We start from the raw sequence: 21,004 nt of genomic DNA on the forward strand, positions 1-21,004 counted from the left end.
GGTGCCTGGGTGGCTCAGTCGGTTAAGCGTCTGCCTTCGGCTCAGGTCATGATCCCAGGGTCCCAGGATCGAGCCCCGCATCGGGCTCCCTGCTCAGTGGGGAGTCTTCTTCTCCCTCTGTCCCTCCCCCTGCTCATGCTCTCTCTCTCTCTCTTTCTCACTCATGCTCTCTCTCACTCACTCTCTCTCTCTCAAATAAATAAATAAAATCTTAAAAAAGAAAAGAAAAGAAAAGAAAAAAACCTTTTGTTTGAGCATCTCCTATGTGCCCAAAGTAGTACTAGGAGTTATGAGATACAGAAATGTGTGGCCTTGCTGCCAAGATACATACAAGCTAGTTAGGAAGATGACTCAAGAGTGGTGTAGAATGTAACCAGGTGTCAGGGTATGTGGTTCCAAGAAGTGCCCCAGGTCACCAGGAAGAAGAGGTCACATGGAAGCTTCTATTGAAGAGATAGAATAGAGGCTCAGGTCGGACCTTGAAAGACAGCTGAATTTGACTAGGAGGAGGGAAGAGGACATTTTAGGCAGTGTGAGCACTGCAGTGATAATGGTATTTGAACGGACAGTGAGGAAACCAGCTTATCTAGAGTAATAAGCAAATATGATTTGTGGTAGAGAAATTTGCTCTCTTACCAAGCTTATTGCATAAGCTGTCTTTATTTGGATCTATTGCAAACTATATTTTAGTATACTTGAGCATTTTACATCATTTTTAAAGATTTATTTATTTATTTGAGAGAGAGAGAGAGAACACAAGCAGGGGGAGGGGCTGAGGGAGAGGGAGAATCCCAAGCAGACTCCCCGCTGAGCTCAGAACCCTACATAGGGCTCCACCTCACAACCCCGAGACCATGACCTAAGCCGAAATCAAAGTCAGATGCTCAACTGACTGAGCCACCAGGTGCCCTATACTTGAGCATTTTAAAAAGCAGATCCTAGAAAAGTCAATATAATTATTCTGAATATTGACCTAAAGTGACATAAAAACTATGGCTGCATTTTATTATGTTAGTGTATTGAAGATGGAAGACTTCAGTATGAATGCTCTGTAATTCTCTCATCTCTGTCCAGAAGCTTGTTCTCAATTCAGCCAGTGGCTTTTGTATAGTCTTTTAATTTGTGATTAATATATTCCTATCCCTTTCTTCTTCTATTAAAAAAAATAAAAAGTAGGACATGAAGGATGTGGCCAAAACAAAAACAAAAGTTTATTTTTGAAAAGGACATTAAGATTGAGACTTTTCCAAACAATGAAGTCAGGATTCACTTCAGTAGTTAACTTGGTTAGAATGATTACATTAAATTTGTAGTATACACCCTAAATACTGTAGCTGTGTAAACTATGTCATGCAAACAAGTTTTTCTGAGAACCATATATTTGAAATTTTAAATACAAAATGGCAATCATAAGGCTTTCCTTTTTGAATTCATGTATTTATTAAATGCTTTCAGTGTTCACAGCACTGTGCTAGGTGATGAAAGGTATGCAGAGAACTCATTCATTCATCTCTTCATTCACTCAACAGTATTTGTTGAATGTGCCCCCTGTGCAAGGTTATTACTCTAGGTGCTGGAACTAAAAGGATAAGGAGGATATAGTTCTCTTTTTAAGGAGTTCATAATCTAGTTGGAGAGACAATGGACGTGTAAGTAACCAGTTATAGATCACTATTAGAAAGTGTCAGGCCAAATATGCATGTTTATTTGCTCTCTCTGTAGAACACACTAAAATTATAATAAAGGGGAAGAAGGATAGAAAGCCAAAAGGACAAACAGAACAAGAGAAGAGATTACAGTAACAGACAGGTGTCAACTAAATTTTAGAAGCTGAACAGCAGATGGTTAAGTAGGAACTGATTTAGCAGAGAAAGCTGATGACTACCTACAAAAAGGAAAGGTGTCAATTTGTGCAACAGAGGTCCAGGGGTCAGGAATTGGAAGTGATAGTTACTCTGAAATTGGGGGTGTGAGGAAAGCTGAAAACAGGAAGATTTGTTGAAAGTCTTTATAAGGAGCAGTTAGGTCCCCAGATCCTCTCCCCTTCATCAAGCATCAAGATCAGTGCCCTTCTGAATCCAGCAGAAGTTTGGAGAAACTAAACTGGAGGAACTCTCAACTCAGGAATGAGAGACTCAGAGCAGAGGTAAGATGGTCTAATGAAAACAAGGAGATTAAGACAGTGTCTATATGCCAAATATTGATACCCTGTTCCCTTCCTTTGCTTAGCTCTCAGAATGCTGGCTGCCAAATGGATCCCCTCCAGACATAAGTCTGGAATATTTTCTGGAGAAACTGAAGTAACCCCAGAAAAAGTCCCTACGAATCTGATGTTTAGGAGTTCCACTGTGAAATGACCAGGTCTCAACCTATTCATTGTACAGTAAAAGATCAATGTTAACAAGCTCCATCCATTCAGATAACCAGTCTTTTAATATCTCACTCTAAATATGGATGGACATACTCAAGGGTCACCAGTCATGTGGAGGAAGTCTCGAACATGATAGTCAGAAGCCAAGACAAAACTGACAGGGCAGAGGAGGAGGAAACTCAGAAGTGGTGACAATACAAGGAAAAGAAAACTTTAAGAAAGCTGTTATTAATATCCTCAGGAGGAAAAAAGAGAAGATACTGGATCCATTAAATAAGACTAGCCGGGCGCCTGGGTGGCTCAGTTGGTTAAGTGACTGCCTTCGGCTCAGGTCATGATCCCAGGGTCCTGGGATCGAGTCCCACATCGGGCTCCTGGCTCAGTGGGGAGCCTGCTTCTCCCTCTGACCCTCTCCCCTCTCATGCTGTTTCTCTCTCGCTCGCTCTCTAATAAATAAATAAATAAATATTTTTAAAATAAATAAATAAATAAATAAATAAGACTAGCCTGCTATAAAGAAAAAAAACAAAAACAAAAAAGAGTTCTTAGAAATTAGAATGCCAGAAATAAAAAATTCAGGGACACCGGGGTGGCTCAGTTGGTTAAGCGTCTGACTCTTGATTTTGGCTCAGGCTGTGGTCTGGGGGTTGTGAGATTGAGCCTCGCATGGGGCTCAGCGCTGGGTGTGGAGCCTGCTTGGGATTCTTGCTCTCCCTCTGCCCCTCCCCCCTCTAAAAAGAAAAGAAAAAAAAATTCAATATAAAGGCTGAAAGGTAAAGTTGAGGAAATTGCCCAGAAGAAGCCAAAAAAAGGGAAAGTAGGAGAAATAATATAAGAAACTTAGAGGCCCTGTCCAGGAGTATAACACTGAAAAAAAAAGAAAACAGAAAAATTAGAATGCCATCAGGCTTCTCAACAGCAACACTGGAAGCTAAAAAACAATAGAGCAATACTTTCAGAATTCTAGGGGAAGATCATTTCTGACCTAAAATTCTGTACCAAGCCAAATTATCAATCAACCATGAGATAGAATGTAGATTTTTAGATAGGCAAGAGCTTATAAATTTTAACTCCCATACAGCTTTTCTCATGGAACTACTGAAGGATGTGTTTCCTCAAAAAATGGAAATAAATCCAAAAAGATGAAATTATGGGATCTAGAAACAAGAGATCCAACAACACAGGAGAGAGGTTAAGAGAAGTCTTAGGACGATAATGAAGCCTAGTCCCAGACAACCATTTGTGTAGAAGAGCTAGAAAACAACCAATTCAAACTGGAGCAGCAGAAAACTCCTAGAGGAATGTGTACAAGAATATAAAAAATAGAACTGATAAATCTGTAGTGTTAGGGGCACCTGGGTGCCCCAGGCAGTTAAGCATCTTGACTCTTGGTTTTAGCTTGTGATCTCAGGGTCATGCGATTGAGCCCCATGTAGGGCTCTGCACTAAGCACAGACTCTGCTTAAGATTCTCTTCTCTCTCTAACTCTCCCCGTTGCTCTCTCTCTCTCTCAAATAAATAAATAATAAATCTTTTTTTAAAAAGCCTGTTGTGTTAGACTACATTCAGTTGGAGAGTTAGAGATGAATACTTCCGTTAAAGAAATAATGATTAGGAGCGCCTGGCTGTCTCAGTCAGTGGAGTCTGTGTGACTCTTGATCTCAGGGTTGTGGATGTGAGTCCTGCGTTGGGTGTAGAGATTACTTGAAAATAAAATCTTTAATTAAAAAAAAAAGAAGTCGTGTTTAACACTTAGAAACTCCAAGCAAACCAAGAAAGTGACCATTATTCCAAGAAAAATGAAAAGTTGTATAAGAAGGAACAATGTACTAATAATATACCTTGCAGCTTGGTTATAAATAATATTTATATAGCATAAAAATATAAGTACTGAATATTTTAAGCTAAAGTTGGTACTATATATTAGAGAGATTGGAAGATGGGAAGTATGTATAAGTGGTAAAAAAAAGATAATTTTCATCTTCAACTAAGAGTCCAAAGATAATGTCTAAAACTTAAAAATCAAGAAAGAGCAGCATAGGCATATTATTAAAAAATGAAAACTGAAAAACAGAAGACTAGGTGAATTTGTTAAGTGGAGTTAGTTAAAAGGTTACTGCTATAGTTTGATTTAGAATCAACTGAGCTTGAAAAGCCAGCACACCTTTCAAATGAACTTGTCAGCAGGGATTCAAGACTGATACAGAGATTGGAAGAGGAAATATCGTCAGTAGTTAAATCATGTGAATGGATGAGATCACTGAGGAATAAAAGTGTAGTGAGAGAGGGGGATAAGGGCAGAACTTTGGGAGATCCTTATATTTAAAGGGTGAGAGGGGTGCCTGGGTGGCTTAGTCAGTTAAACGCCTGCCTTTGGTTCAGGTCATGATATCAGGGTTCCTGGATCAAGCCCTGCATCGGGCTCCCTGCTCAGTGGGCAGTCTGCTTCTGCCTCTCTCCAGCCCCCCAGCCCCCCACCCCCACTTACGCTTGCTCTCTCTCTCTCTCTCTCAAATAAATAAGTTTTTTAAATCTTAAAAAAAAGAAAAAGAAATGTGAAATGCTGAGAATTAATCTCTAACTAAATTGGCATTGCTCAATAAATTGAAAAGCTATCTAAAGTGACCTCCAGAATTTATTTTGGGGTGCTTGGGTGGCTCAATCGGTTAAGTTTCTGCCTTTGGCTCAGGTCATGATCCCAGGGTCCTGGGATTGAGCCCTGCATCAGACTCTCTGCTCAGCGGGGAGCCTGCTTCTCCCTCTCCCTCTGCCTGCCGCTCCCCCTGCTTGTCCTCTCTCTCTGTCAAATAAATAAATGAAATCTTAAAAAAAAGGGGGGGTGGTGAGAGAAGGAAGAAGAATCGGGGAAGAAACATCAGAATGTGTGAAAAGAAATGGCATAATATGACCTTACAGAAACCAAGGAGGAGAGTTCCAAGGAAAAGATGGGCAACAGTTTCAGTTGTCACAGGCAGAGAACTAAGAAGAGATCCTTCGAATCTACTATGGTGATTGAGTGATCATCCATAACTTTCAAGAGAATAGTTGAGTTGAATGATGGAGGCAACACTGAAAGGATTACTGAGTGAATGAATGGGTGGTGAGAAAGAGGGGGATAATGAATATAGCACACCCTTCTGAGAAATTTGGCTTTGAAAAACAAAAGGAGAAGAAAGCTTCAGCGAGTAGCCTTTGAAAGATTTTTTTAGATTAAGGGATCACTTAAACATGTGCAGGTAGATAGCAAGGAGTTAATGGAAAAGGCAAGATTAAAGATGCAAATGTAAGGGATAATTGATAGAGCAAGGTCCCCGAGAAACTGAAAGAACGTGGACTCAGGAGCACAGGTGGAGAGATTAATCTTAGTAAGAAGTAGGAAAGATTCTTTCTCAGAGAGGGAAGGAAGAGGTGAGGATTAACTGAAGACAAAAAGAAATATTAAGGCATAGGGGAAGGAAATTGAAGGACTAAAAAAATCAGATGACTTCGATCTTCTCAGTAAAATAGTTTATCTACTTAGAGTTGGGAGTTGGGGCAAAGGGTTAGTTTGGAAATTTGAGAATGGAAAATGTCTGGGGCAGCTGTTGTAAGGAATGCAATACAAAATCAGAAGGAGATGACTAAAAGATTACCCAGTAGCCATGAGCATCCAGTTGAGGTTAGATAGTATGAATTTGTAATAAAGCCAATCAATATGGTTTCTGGACTTCCTCCAAGAACGCTGTATCTCCAACAGTTGTATTAGTCATCATCTTGGCTGGAGAGGGTTTCCTTGGAGTGTCTTAGGAGACATCCCAGGGTTCAAAAACTTGAGAACAATGCTTGCTCAAGGAGAGTTAATGCTCAGGAGTACCAAAGAGCAGATTTGCCGCTGGGATACTTCCATCTGTGTGTCATTCAGAGGTCTTGTGGGAAGAATCATGGGCAAAGAAAAAGAAATATATTTAAGATACGTAAGAGAAGCAAAGCAGTTTGGTATCAAAAAGATCTATAGCCGCATGTGTATCTAGTCACAAATCTGAGGGTGGAAGCATGTTGGAGAACATCTGGATTCAGATAAAAAGAAGAGCAGAAGAGAAGTGACATCATCATGGGATTAGACCGTAGACTACCTAGCCAGATGGAAGATATAGATAAAGCATTTTTGATGTAGATCACAAAACTGGACTGAGGAGAACATGGTGATAGGGATTTCAAATGTCAAGACATAAGCTCAAAGTCACGTTCAGCCAAAAAGCAGTATACTTAATTCTTTTTTTTCTGTTTGTGTTTTTCTGATAATTAAAGAAATACTTGCTTATTGTAGAAATGTAGTACAGAAAGGTGTAATGAAGCAGAAAAATAATCACCTCCAAACCCACTACAGACAGCCCTCACCATTTATATACTTGCTGTTATTCCTAGTGGGGTTTTTGTTTGTTTGTTTGTTTGGGGTTTCTTTGTTTTTGTTTTTGGTGGGGTTTTTTAGTTTAAACAGCAGAAATTTATTTTCTGACAGTCTGTAGGCTAAAAGTCTAAATCAAGGTGTCAGCAAGTTTGGTTTCTCCTGAGGCCTCTCTCTCCTTGTTCTGGTATTTTTTTATTCGTGGGTGTTTTTACACAGTATAGATTACGCAGAGTTACATTTGTATAACCTTTTTTCCCTAACATAGGAGCTTTTTCTAAAATTCTTATATCTAAGATTCTTTTTAAATCTCATTTTATTTATTTTTTTCTTCTTTAAAATTTTAAATCTTTTATTTGCCTTCATGTTGTCTTCATCTCAGAAGGAGGAAATATGAGATAGGAGTTCTAGGTATAATTATAAAAACAGTTTCACTCTTTACTGTTTCCTACCATTATTTACATTTTTCTGAAGATTTCAGTCAATAATACTATTAGGAAAAAGACATAAGAGACATAAAAATTTTAAAGGAAAAGGAAAATTACATCATTTGCAGGTGACACAAATACTTAACCTGGAAAGCCCCCAGATAAGTTGAAATCTATTATAAACAGTATGAAACTTCAACAAGGCAATTAGACAAAATATACTAAAACCAATGATTTATTTAATAGCCTTGGGAAAGACCCCTAGGTGGCTTAGTCAGTTAAACGTCTGCCTTCGGCTCGGGTCATGATCCCAGGGTCTTGGGATTGAGTCCCAAGACAGGCTCCTTGCTCAGCGGGAAGCCTGCTTCTCCCTCTGCCTGCCACTCCCCCTGCTTATACACTCATTCTCTCTCACTCTCTCTCTGCCAAATAAATAAAAATCTTTATAAAAAATAAAAACAGGGCGCCTGGGTGGCTCAGATGGTTAAGAGTCTGCCTTCGGCTCAGGTCATGATCCCAGGGTCCTGGGATCGAGTCCCACATCGGGCTCCCTGCTCTGCGGGAAGCCTGCTTCTCCCTCTCCCACTCCCCCTGCTTGTGTTCCCGCTCTCGCTATCTCTCTGTCAAATAAATAAAATCTTAAAAAGAAATAAAAACAATAGCCTTTATGTATTCAGATAAGAACAAAAGCCCCTTTTTACAATAGCAAGAGAAAATACCTAGCAATAAACCCAACAAGAATGTGCAAGACTATATGAAGAAGGCTATAAACCACTACGGAAGAACCTGAAAGAAGACTTGGGCATATGGAAAGGCATACTGTGTTCTTGGAAAGGAAGACTTAAAAATCATAAAGCTGTCAGTGCTCCTAATTTAATCTATAATTAGCATGATCTCAGTAAAAACAGGATTTTATTTTGCTTGTTTGCTTATTTTGTTAAGACAAGCTGATTGTAAAGATTATATAGAAAAACTAAATAGACTAGAATAACCAGGAATATCCTGAGAAAGAAAATATATAGTGGGGCACTAGCTCCACCAGATTTAGAATCTATTATAAGGCTATAAAATTTTATTAATAAAATAGCTAACATAAAACACTATGTCCCAGGTACTGTTCTAAGCACTTTAGATAAAATAACTCATTTAATCCTCACAACAGCCCATTACAATGACCTTGCTCAAACTCAGAGCCAGTAAGTTGCAGAGGTTGAATTTAAACTCAGAAAGTTGGCTGCAATATACATGCTCTTCATCACTGTTCTATACAAACATTCATTATTGGCACATGAATAGATAAGTAAAAATCAATGGACCAGAATGGAGAAGCCTCCAATTGACCCAAATATGAAAAGGGTACTAACCTATGTTGGAGGAGAGAGAGCATTTGAAATCAATGAGCACAACTAGTAGCCATCTTTTAAAAAGTTGGATTCCTTCCTCACACCTTATATGAAAATAAATTCCAGATGGATCAAAAATTTCAATGTAAAAACTGAAACCATAAATGCACTCAAAGAAACCACAGGAAAATGTTTTTATAATCTCACAGAAAAGCCTTTCTAAATATGAATGACAAAAAATCTGGAAGTCATAAAAGAAACTATTGATGTATTTCATTAGATAAAAAAGGATGAAAAATCTGTTTGACAAAAAAACCCTATATATAAAAACAAAAGATTAACAACAAATAGGGAGAGATATTTGCAACTTATATTACAGATGAAAGGCTAATTTCCTTACATACAGAGTTCCTAAAAATCAGTTATAGAAATACTAAAAATTCGGGTGCCTGGGTGGTTCAGTCCGTTAAGTGAATGCTTTCGGCTCAGGTCATGATCCGAGTGTCCTGGGATCAAGTATCGAGTCCGGCTTCCTGCTCAGTGTGGAGTCTGCTTCTCCCTCTCCCTCTGCCCCTTCCCCCTGCTCATGCTTTCTTTCTCTTTCTCTCTCTCTCTCTTTCAAATAAATGAATAAAAGAAAAATACTAAAAGTTCTGTAGAAAATTTAATGAAGGAAATGAACAGAAAACTCACAGGAAAGGATTGTATAAATGGTTCTTTAAAAATTTTTTTAAATAATAGCTTGAGATATAATTGAATGCCATAAAATTTACTTATTTATTTATTTATTTATTTATTTTAGAGAGAGCAAGAGAGCACAAGTGGGAGGGGCAGAGGGAGAGGGAGAGAGAATCTGAAGCAGACCATGCTGAGCACAGAGCCTGACGTTGGGCTCAATCTCATGACCCTGAGATCACAACATGAGCCAAAACCACGAGTCAGACATTTAACCAACTGTGCCACCCAGGCGCCCCTATTTTTTAGTTTTTTTAAAGTAGCCTCCATGCCCAACACGGGGCTTGAACTCACAACCTTGAGATTGAGAGTTGCATGCTCTACCGACTGAGCCAACCAGATTCCCCAAAATTCTCCTATTTGAAATGTACAATTCAGTGGTTTTTAGTGTATTCATACACAGTTGTGCAACCATCATCACAACCAATTTTAGAACATTTTCATCACCAACTCTCCCCACCCCCCCAAAAAACCCATACTTATTAGCAGTAACTCTAATTACTAATTACCTACTACTTTTACCCCACCCACCCACTTGTAGCCCCTAATTTACTTTCTGTCTCTTTGGATTTGCCTATTCTGGACATTTCGTATAGACGGAATCATACAATATGTGGGCTTCTGTGTCTGGTTTCTTTCACTTAAAACAATGGTTTCAAGGTTCATCCATGCGTAGTGTGTATCGGATGCATACCTCATTCCTTTTCTATGGCCAAATAATATTCCATCGTATGGGTGTACCACATTTGCTATCTACTCATCCAGAGACAGACGTCTGGATTGTTTCTTCTTTTTGGCTATTATGAATAATGCTGCAATGAACATCTGCATTCAAGTTTTCGTGTGAACATATGTTTTCATTTCTCTTGGGTGTATACCTAGGAGTGGAATGCTGGGTCATATGGTAATTCTTTGTGTAACTTTGTGAGGAACTGCTTGTTTTCCGAAGTAGCTGCATTATTTTATATTCCCACTAGCAATGCATGGGTTATAGTTTCTCCACATTCTTGCCAACACTTGATATCATCTGTCTTTTTTAATTTCGGCATCCTAGTGAGTATGAAGTGGTATCTCATTATGCTTTTGATTTATATTTATCTGATGACTAATGATGTTAAGCATATTGGTCATTTGTGTATCTTCTTTGGAGAAATGTTCATCTACATTGTGGTATGTACCAGCACGTTTGTTCCTTTTAATTGCTGAGTAGTATTCCATTATATGAATATAGCACAATTTGTTTTTTGTTCATCTGTTAATCGACATGTGAATTATGTGGTTTTTGGCTACTATGAATAAAGTCTCTAAGAACATTTGCCTACAACTCTTTTTGTGCACATATTTTTCCCCAGCTTTATTGTGATATAATTGACATGTAACATTATATAAGTTTAAGGTGTATAAAGTGATGATTTGATACATATGTATATTGCAAAATGATTACCACAATAAGGTTAACACCTCTATTACGTCACATAATTACCTGTGGTTTTTTTGTGGGGGGGGGATTTGTTGTTGTTGTTTTTGGTGGTGAAAACATTTAAGATTTAGCAACTCTTAAATATATAATATAGTATTGTTAAGTATATTCATCACGCTGTACATTACATCCCCAGAACTTATTCATCTTATAACTAGAAGTTTGTACCCTTTGACCAACATCTCCCCATTTCTACCACCCCCATTCTTGGCAACCACCATTCTACTCTCAATTTCAATGAGTTTGGCTTTTTTAGATTCCATATATAATTTGAGATCATACAGCATTTGTCTTTCTCTGTCTGACTTATTTCACTTAGTATAATGTCTCCAAGGTCCATCCATATTGTTGTAGAAGGCAGGATTTCCTTCTCTTTTATAGCTGAATTGTATTTCACTATATACATATACCATATTTTCTTTATCCATTCATACATCAACACTTAGGTTGTTCCTGACTTGACTATTGTGAATAATACTGTAATGAACATGGGAGTCCAGATATATCTTTGAGATAGTGATCTCATTTCCTATGGATATATACCCAAATATGGGATTGCTGGATTGTTTGGTAGTTCTATTTTCTTTTTTTTAAGATTTTATTTATTTATTTGACAGAGAGAGACACAGCGAGAGAGGGAACACAAGCAGGGGGAGTGGGAGAGGGAGAAGCAGGCTTCCTGCTGAGCAGGGAGCCCAATGTGGGGCTCGATCCCAGGACTCTGGGATCACGACCTGAGCTGAAGGCAGACCATTAATGACTGAGCCACCCAGGCGCCCCTGGTAGTTCTGTTTTTAACTTTTTAAGGAAGTTCATACTGTTTTCCAGAATGACAGTACCAATTTACATTCTCCCCAACACAAGGGTTTCCTTTGCTCCACATTCTGCTGACACTTGTTACCTCTTTTTTTTAAATAATAATTTTTATAAATGTGAGGTGATACCTCATTGTGGTTTTGACTTGCCTTTCCCTGATAATTAGTGATGTTGACCACCTTTTCATGTATCTGTTGGCCATTAATATCTCTTCTTTGGGAAAATATCTATTCAGGCCCCCTGCCCATTTTTTAATTGGATTATTTGGGTTTTTTGCTATTGAGTTGTATGAGTTCCTTATATATCTTGGATATTGATGACCTATCAGATATATGGTTTGCAAATATTTTCTCTCATTCTGTAGGTTATCTTTTCATTTTGTTGACCGTTTCTTTTGCAGTGCAGAAGCTTTTGAGTTTGATGTAGTCCCACTTATTGATTTTTGCTTTTGTTGCTTGTGCTTTTGGTATCACATCCAAAAAATCATTGCCAAGACCAATGTCAAGAAGTTTTCCCCTATGTTTTCTTCTAGGAGTTTTACAGTTTCAGGCCTTACATTTAAGTCCTTAATCCATTTCAAGTTAACTTTTGTAAGTGGTGTAAGATAGGGGTCCAATTTCTTTCTTTTTTTTTTTTTAATTTTTTATTGTTATGTTAATCCCCATACATTACATCATTAGTTTTAGATATAGTGTTCCATGATTCATTGTTTGTGCATAACACCCAGTGCTCCATGCAGAACGTGCCCTCCTCAATACCCATCACCAGGCTAACCCATCCTCCCACCCCCCTCCCCTCTAGAACCCTCAGTTTGTTTTTCAGAGTCCATCGTCTCTCATGGTTCTTCTCCCCCTCCGATTTCCCCCCCTTCATTCTTCCCCTCCTGCTACATTCTTCTTCTTCTTTTTTTCTTTCTTAACATATATTGCATTATTTGTTTCAGAGGTACAGATCTGAGATTCAACAGTCTTGCACAATTCACAGCGCTTACCAGAGCACATGCCCTCCCCAGTGTCCATCACCCAGTCACCCCATTCCTCCCACCCCACCCCCCACTCCAGCAACCCTCAGTTTGTTTCCTGAGATTAAGAATTCCTCATATCAGTGAGGTCATATGATACATGTCTTTCTCTGTTTGACTTATTTCGCTCAGCATAATAGATAGGGGTCCAATTTCATTCTTTTGCCTGAATATCCTGTTTTCTCAGTACCATTTATTGGAGAGACTATCCATTCTCCAATGAGTATTGTTGGCTCTCTTGTCAAATATTAGTTCATTGTATACACATAAGTTTATTTCTAGGCTCTTGATTCTGTTCCATTGGTCTGTGTAAATGTTTTTATGCCAGTACCGTACTGTTTTGATTATGTTATAACTTTGTAATATAGTTTGAAATCAGGAAGTGTGATATCTCCTGCTCTGTTCTTTCTTAGGATTGATTTAGCTATTCAGGGTCTTTGTGGTTTCATATGAATTTTAGGATTTTTTTTTCTATTGCTGTAAAAAATTCCATTGGAATGTTGATAGGGACTACATTGAATCTATAGATAGCTTTGAGGAGTAGGAACATTTTAACAATATTAATTCTTCCAACTCATGAACACAGATATCTTTCCATTTGTTTGTGTCTTCTTCAATTTTTTTCATCAAAGTCTTACAGTTTTCAGTATATAGATTTTTCCCCTTTGATTAAATTTATTCCTAAGTATTTTATTGTGTTTGATACTATTGTAAATGGGATTGTTTTCTTTATTTCTTTTTCAGATAGTTTGTTGTTAGTGTATAAAAATGCAACTGAATTTTATATATTGATTTTGTATCCTGCATCTTAACTGAATTCATTTATTAGTTCTAACAGTTTTTGACAGATTTTTAATTTTTTTAATTTTTTAATTTTTTAAAAGATTTTATTTATTTATTTGAGAGAGAAAGTGAGCGAGAGAGAGAGAGCACACACGAGCAGGGGCAGAGGGAGAGAGAGAAGCAGACTCCCCGCTGAATAGGGAGCCTGACTCAGGCTCTATCCCAGGACCCTGAGATCATGATTTGAGCCAAAGGCAGACACTTAACCAACTGAACCATTCAGGTGCCCCTTCATGGATTTTTTTAAAAAAGATTTTCTATATAAGGTGATATCATCTACAAACAGAGACAATTTTACTTCTTCCTTTCCAATTTGGATGGTGTCCATTTCTTTTTCTTGCCTAATTTCTCTGGCTAGGACTTCCAGTGCTATGTTGAAAAGGCATGGTCTTGTTCCTAATCTTAGAGGGAGAGCCTTCAGTCTTTTCACCATTGAGTATGTTAGCTGTGGGCCATAAATGGCCTTTATTTTGTTGAAGTACATTCCCTTCTATACCCAATTTGTTCTGAGTTTTTTCATGAAAGGATGCTGAACTTCGTGGACATATGTTTTTATTTCTCTTGGGTGAATATCTAAGGGTGGAATTGGTGGCAGACTTTTTCCAGAGTGGTTGTACTGTTTTACATGCCTACCAACAATGTCTGAAAAATCCCTATTGTTAACACATCCTAGGTAACATTGGTGTTTTCAGTCTTCTTTTCTCCCTTAGCTTTATTGAGATATAATTGACATGTCACATTGTTTAAATTTAAGATGTACAATGTGATGATTTGATATATGTAAATATTGTGAAATGATTATCACTATAAGGTTATTTTTAAAAATATGGAACACTTCACAAATTTGCCTGTCATCCTTGCACAGGGGCCATACTAATCTCTGTATCATACCAATTTTAATATATGTGTTGCTGAAGTGAGCAAAGACTTTTTAATTTTAGCTTTTCTAGTGAGTGTGGAGTGGTATCTCATTGTGGTTTTAATTTGCATTTCCCTGATGATTAATGAATTTGAACACTTTTTAATTGTTTATTGGCCATTTTCTTTATGAAGTGCCTTTTGAAATCTTTTGCTCAGTTTTGGGTAGGTTGTTTTAATTATTGAGTGGTAGGAGTTCTTTATGTATTCTGGTTGCAAATCAGATATGCATATTGCAAATATTTCTACTATTCTTTGGCTTGTTTTTTCCCTTAATGGTGTCTTTCATTGAGCAGAAGTTTTTAAAGTCCATTTGATCAATTTTTTCTTTTATGGTTAGTGCCTTCTGGGTCCAGTTTTTAAAAATCTTTGCCTACCCTAAGTTTGTGACAGTATTACCGTACATTTTCTTCTGAAAGCATTAGAAATCTAGCTTTTATGTTTAGGTCTATAATCCATCTTGAATCAATTTTTGTGGGTGGTTTGAGGTTGAGGTCAAGTTTCTTTTTTGTACCATCTGGATAGCTAGTTGTTTGTTCCAGCACCATTTGTTGAAAAGACTTTACTTCTCCCACTTAATTGTTTTTGTTCCTTTGTTAAAAAAAAGCTAGTTGACTTTATATATGTGAGTGCATTTCTAGATTTTCTATTATGTTCTATTGATCTATTTGTTAAACTTCAGTCTTGATTACTTTAGCTTTATAGTAAGGTAGTGTATGCACTTTAGCTTTTGCTTTTCCATTATTGTTTTGGTCATTAGGGGTCCCTTGCATTTCCATATAACTTTTAGAATAAACTTGTCAATTTCTACAACAAGAAAGACAGACAGACAGAGAGAAAGAAAAGAAAAGAAATCCTGAGAAGAATTTGATTGAGATTTGAAGACTCTGTAGATCAATTTGGGGAGAATTGTCCACTTTTTAATATTGAATCTTCCAATCCATGGATATAGTACGTTTTTCCTTAGGTCTTCTTATATTTCTCTCAGCAATGCATTATAGTGTTTAATATATGGATCTTATACATTTTATTGAATTTATCCCTAAATATTTCATGTTTTTGCTAATATTATAAATAGTATAATTGTTTAAAGTTATTTTCTTTACCAATTTTTTATTGCAAGACTATGGAATTTTGTATTTGCTTTTGTATATTCCTCTTGTATCCTGTGACTTGGCTAAATTCACTTATTAGTTCTCATAGTTTCTTTGTAGATTCCTTAGAATTTTCTGCATGCAAAATCATGTCATATGCAAATAGAGGCAGTTTTACTTCTTCCTTTCCAATCTCTGTAGAGGTCTTTCTTTTTTCTTTCTTTATTGCACAGAGTAGGACCTCATTACAATATTAAAAAGAAGTGGTAAGAGCAGATAACCTTGCTTTGGCCAGAAAGTTTTCAATCTTTAGAATTAAATAGGAGGTTTTTCATGGATGCCCTTTATTAGGTTGAGGAAGTTTACTTTTATTTTTAGTTGGTGAGAATTTTTATTGTGAATTGGTGTTCAATTTTTTAATTATTTTTCTGAATCTATTGAGTGACATATGATTTTTCTCTTTTGTGCTGTTCATATGGATAAATCCACCCTAGTCATGATTTATTATCATTTTCATATGTCATTGGATTCCTTTAGCATTTTATTAATGATTTTTGTATCTATCTGCATGAGGTATTTTAGGCTACAGTTTTCTTTTCTTGTAAGTTTGAGAGTCAGGATTATTCTGGCCCAATAAAATGAGTTTGGAGGTATATCCTCCTGTCTTTTCCTAAAGAGTTTATATACAATTGGTAATATTTTTTTTAAGTTCTTCTTTTTCTAAGAAGACTTGAACTTTTAAATTAGGTTTAATATGCTTCTTATACACTCTTTTCCTAACACTTCTCATACATACAATTGTTACCTTAAATTATGCCTTTCTTATTGGACTATAAGCTCTGTGAGAGCATTTATCTTTTTTGCTTACTTCTGTGTTCTTAGCATCTAGCCAAGTGCCTGGATCAAAGCATGTATAAATGAATATCTACTGAATTGTATTAAATTAAAGGGAAAATAAGAGACTAGAAAAACTGAGAATTGTGGCAAAATACTGAAGACAATATAAAAGGTCTTCCTTTGGGGTGCCTGGGTGACTCATGGGTTAAGTATCTGACTTTGGTTCAGGTCATGATCTCAGGGTCCTGGGATTGAGCCCCATGCACTTGTGCTCTCTCTCATATAAATAAATAAAATCTTTTTTAAAAAAATAAAAAATCTTCCCTTTAATTTTAATTTTTTATTTGGTTATAGTGGACACACGTGTTACATTAGTTTCAGGTATACAACAGAGTGATTCAATATCTCTGTATGTTTTGCTAGGCTCACCACAAGTGTACTTATCATCTGTCACTATAAAACTATTACAATATAGTTGACCATATTCTATGATATACCTTTTATCCAAATGACTTATTCATTCCATAACTGGAGGCCTGTATCTCCCACTCCCCTTCACCCATTTTTCCCATCTTCCTGCCTCCCTCCCCTCTGGCAACTATCAGTTTGTTCTCTGTATTTATAGATCTGATTCTGTATTTTGTTTTTTGTTTTTTTTTTTAAGATTTTATTTATTTATTCGACAGAGAGAGCGAGAGAGCACAAGCAGGGGGAGCAGGAGAAGGAAAGGAAGAAGCAGGCTCCCCGCTGAGCAGGGAGCCTGATGCAGGGCTCTATCCCAGGACCCTGGGATCATGACCTGAGCCGAAGGCAGACGCTTAACCATCTGAGCCACCCAGGCGCCCCTGTATTTTGTTTTTTTTATTAATTTGTTTTGTTTTTTAAATTCCACATATGAGCAAAATAATATGGCATTTGTCTTTCTCAGCCTGACTTATTTCACTTAGCATAATACCATCTAGGTCCATCCGTGTTGTTGCAAATGGCAAGATTCCATCTTTTTTTATGGCTGTGTAATACTCCATTATATACATATATGATACATATATATACATACACACGTATACCACATCTTCTTTATCCATGCATTTATCAATAGACACTTAAGTTGCTTCCACATCTTGGCTATTGTAAATTATGTTGCAATAGGGTAGGTGGGTAGGGGGATGGAGTAACTGGGTGATGGACATTAAGGAGGGCGTGTGATGTAATGAGCACTGGGTGTTGTATAAGACTGATGAATCACTGACCTCTACCTCTGAAACCAGTAATACATTATATGTTAATTAATTGAATTTAAATAAAAAATTTTTAAATGTTGCAATAAACATAGTGGTGCATATATAAAAGTCTTCCTTATTAAAAAATTACATTGCAGCAGGGTACTGGGCTGGCTCAGTCAGTGGAGCATGCGACTCTTGATCTCAGGGTCTTGAGCTTGCGCCCCACGTTGGGTGTAGAGATTACTTAAATAAATAAAACTTCTAAAAATTACATTGTAGCAAAAAGAACATGAAGCCTAGGTGGATGGTATACTATTAATGAATGAATAAAAAAACAGCATTCACCTCTTATTTTGATTTAGTCTTCTCAAAGAGGATGCTGTTTGTTTGGCTTTTTTAATTTGTTTTTTTAAGGTTTTATTTATTTATTTGTCAGAGAGGGAGAGAGGGAGGGAGAGAGAGCACAAGCAGGCGGAGCAGCAGGCAGAGAGAGAAGCAGGCTCCCCACTGAGCAAGGAGCCCGATGCAGAACTCGATCCCAGGACCCTGGGATCATGACCTGAGTTGAAGGCAGATGCTTAACTGACTGAGCCACCCAGGCGTCCCTAAAGAGGATGCTGTTTGGACTGGAAAAGATAGAATGAACAGTTGTTCCAGGGAATGAAATCAAACATGACTGGAATTGTAAGAGATCACCTAACTGCTTTAAATGAACTCAAGTTTCTGGATCTAATTTACATTCCAGGGTACAGAGACCTAGTAGATAAGCTGGCTGAACCACTGCTGGCAGTCTTTAGAAAGTGGAAATTGTGCCCATTATGGGGAGGGGTGTGGGGGGAGAGAAGCTCCAAAGATTGGAGTCAGGGAACTAATATTCAGAAGGTCATCAGCAGACTGAAGGTTGGTGACCTTGATATCTATCTTGGGTGCTATTCTTTAACTATTTATTAAAATGAATAAATATCTGTAGATATTCAGGAAAGGAAGCTGTGGTAACTGTAAACCTATCAGAGTTTATTGAAGAAGAAGTAGGGGGAGAGGACGAGGGGAGGGGAGGAGCGGGAAGAAGAAAAGAGGGGAAAGGGAAAGAAAGAGAGCCCACACTTGGGTAAGGAAGGCCTGCTTTCAACCCCAGCTCTTTCACCTCTTAGTAAAATGACATTGGGCAAGTTATTTAATTTCTATAAGCCAAATTTCCCTATTGGTAAAGTAGAAATAATAAGAGAACAACTTATTTCATAGGGTAGTCCTGAGGTTTAAACCAAATAATGTGTCTAAAATGGTTATTTATCAAAATCAGTGATAATTGTGAAGTCATGGGAGTGGTGGATGCATGATGGTAATGGCCATAATACTGAAGGAGAAGGAAATGAAATAGTCAATGCAAACTTACTCCCTTTTCGAAGGGATTACTAGACTGGTAAATTGGGAGAAAGCTGTACTTAGTATGGCTATATTTTTTATATTCCTGTAGTTTATTTGAATTTCAGCAGGTCCTTGATAACATCTCCATGATATCCTTGTGAATAAGCAGAAGGAATATAGCATGGATGATAAATAATTGGTTGAACAATCATACCAAAAATATGCTAATTAATGGGTTCATATCATCCTAAAGGGACATCTCCAGAAGTGTAATTTTGGACTACATCCTTAGCCATTCTTTTTTTCCCCCTAATCCATTGTTTGAATGAGAGCATTGATGGCAAGCTAATGCAAGTTGAGAGAGATAGCTAATAAGCTGCCTGAAAGAAACAGGACCTGAAAAGAGATAGTATAATATAGTGGAGCAAATATGGGCATGATATCATGGGTCTGCAACCAATAGCTGTGTGTCCTTGAGTAAGTTAAGTAACCACCTAAGGCTTTGTTTTCTCAGAATACCACTTATCCATGGTGGTTGTGAGAATAAAATATATATGTGTATGTATGTTATCTATTGCTATGTAATAAATTACCCCAAACCTATTTCACACAGTTTCTAAGCATCAGGAACGCAGGAGCAACTTACTTGGATGGTTCTGGCTCAAGGTCCCTCATAAGCTTGAAATCAAGACTTAGGTTGGGGCTGCAGTCATCTGAAGGCTTGCTTGAATGGGACTCCTAAGCTCACTCGTGTCACTGCTGGCAGGAAGCCTCGGTAGTTCACATGTTCCTCATGATTGTGGCAGTGGCTTCCCCGGAAAAAGTGATCTCAGAGAAAGAGAGAAAGCAAGCAGGAAGCCACAGTGCCTTTTATGACCCAGTCTCTGAAGTCACATACTGTCACTTTCGTTTTATTCCATCCCTTAGAAGTGAGTCCCTAAGTTTAGCCCATACTGAAGGGGAAGGGAATTAGGATCCACCTTTTGAAGAGAGGGGAGTATCAGGAGATTTTGTGGACATATCTTAAAACCACCACAGTATAAAAAGTACTCTATACAGTGCTTAACAGTAGGTACCCTGTAAATGGCACTTATTAAACTGTTATTAGTATATACCTAATACGTGTGCTCTTTACTATAAAGCCCTTGTGGGCAGGACTAAAAAACTCATGATTCTTCGGATTCCTGGAAAATATAGAGAAAGAAGCATCATATATCACTATAATTCATTACATCTGTTTTGTAAATTAAAATGAATGGACTATGTTGCCTTAAGAGCAGTACTAATAAAAATACAATTTAGTAATACTTAATGGGTGTACCTAAAATGCATAGGCAACCTGCAAATACCAGTGACGTGGATAATTTGAATGACAGTTAATCCAAAAATTGATTTTGTTTGGTTTTATTAAGGATTTTATACTTATACTTAAATGTAGGTATGGCTCATCTGAGTATTCATCGAATTTTAATTGTGTAATGTACCAGCTTGTCTTTCTAAGTGTCCTGCTCTCCTTTCCATTTAAGAATGGGCCACTGCTAAAACTGACACAGAGGCCCCAGTCTACAGCAAAGATAAGACTTGCTGTTCACATACCTTCCCTGAGGGCAAGGAGGAAATAAACCAACAAACAAAAAAGTATTTTATCAACAAAGGGCTCAATTAAGCAGGAGAATTAATGTTGACAGTAAAAATGTCGAAGCAAGAATTAATATGACTAAATCACTGGGTAATCTAGATTTCCTCTGTTTATGTATACATTTGTATACATCGGGTATAGAATGTCCATCTTTAGCCTCAAGGATTGTCTGATGTTCATTGTAAACAAAAACATAAGAACTCTCCAACTCCAGGTGGACAGTGTAATTTAATGGGTCACTTTGAGAAGATAAGATCATTAAATAGAAGATAGTGTCACACCTTAAATTGATTAATTTTCTAGTGTTTTTTTTTTTCTAGTGTTTTGATTTGCATTAAACATTAGTCAGATCCTCAGGCTAGTGTCTGACATGGTTGAACTCTCTTTAATATCTTACCAACATAGCAATCAAACTTCTAAGGTGTTCAAAACATAGCCACTAATTTGAAAGTGAGTAAAAAACGGTCCCTGAAGAGCCAGTGTTTACAGAATTTATATGTGTCTTCA

General features: G+C 37.3%; 1 protein-coding gene and 1 non-coding gene across 2 annotated transcripts in view; one reads left to right on the top strand and one right to left on the bottom strand.

Moving 5' to 3' along the window:
- Positions 1–21,004, top strand: part of CUNH11orf49 (chromosome unknown C11orf49 homolog) — a 188,439-nt gene that overhangs the window by 103,120 nt on the left and 64,315 nt on the right. The window lies entirely within an intron of this gene.
- On the bottom strand, positions 14,242–14,349 carry LOC116638961. Its single transcript, XR_004300731.1, has one exon. It is a non-coding gene; the product is annotated as a U6 spliceosomal RNA (small nuclear RNA).

The sequence above is a fragment of the Phoca vitulina genome, unplaced genomic scaffold (assembly GCF_004348235.1).
Source record: "Phoca vitulina isolate PV1807 unplaced genomic scaffold, GSC_HSeal_1.0 scaffold16, whole genome shotgun sequence".
Taxonomy (NCBI): Eukaryota; Metazoa; Chordata; class Mammalia; order Carnivora; family Phocidae; genus Phoca; species Phoca vitulina.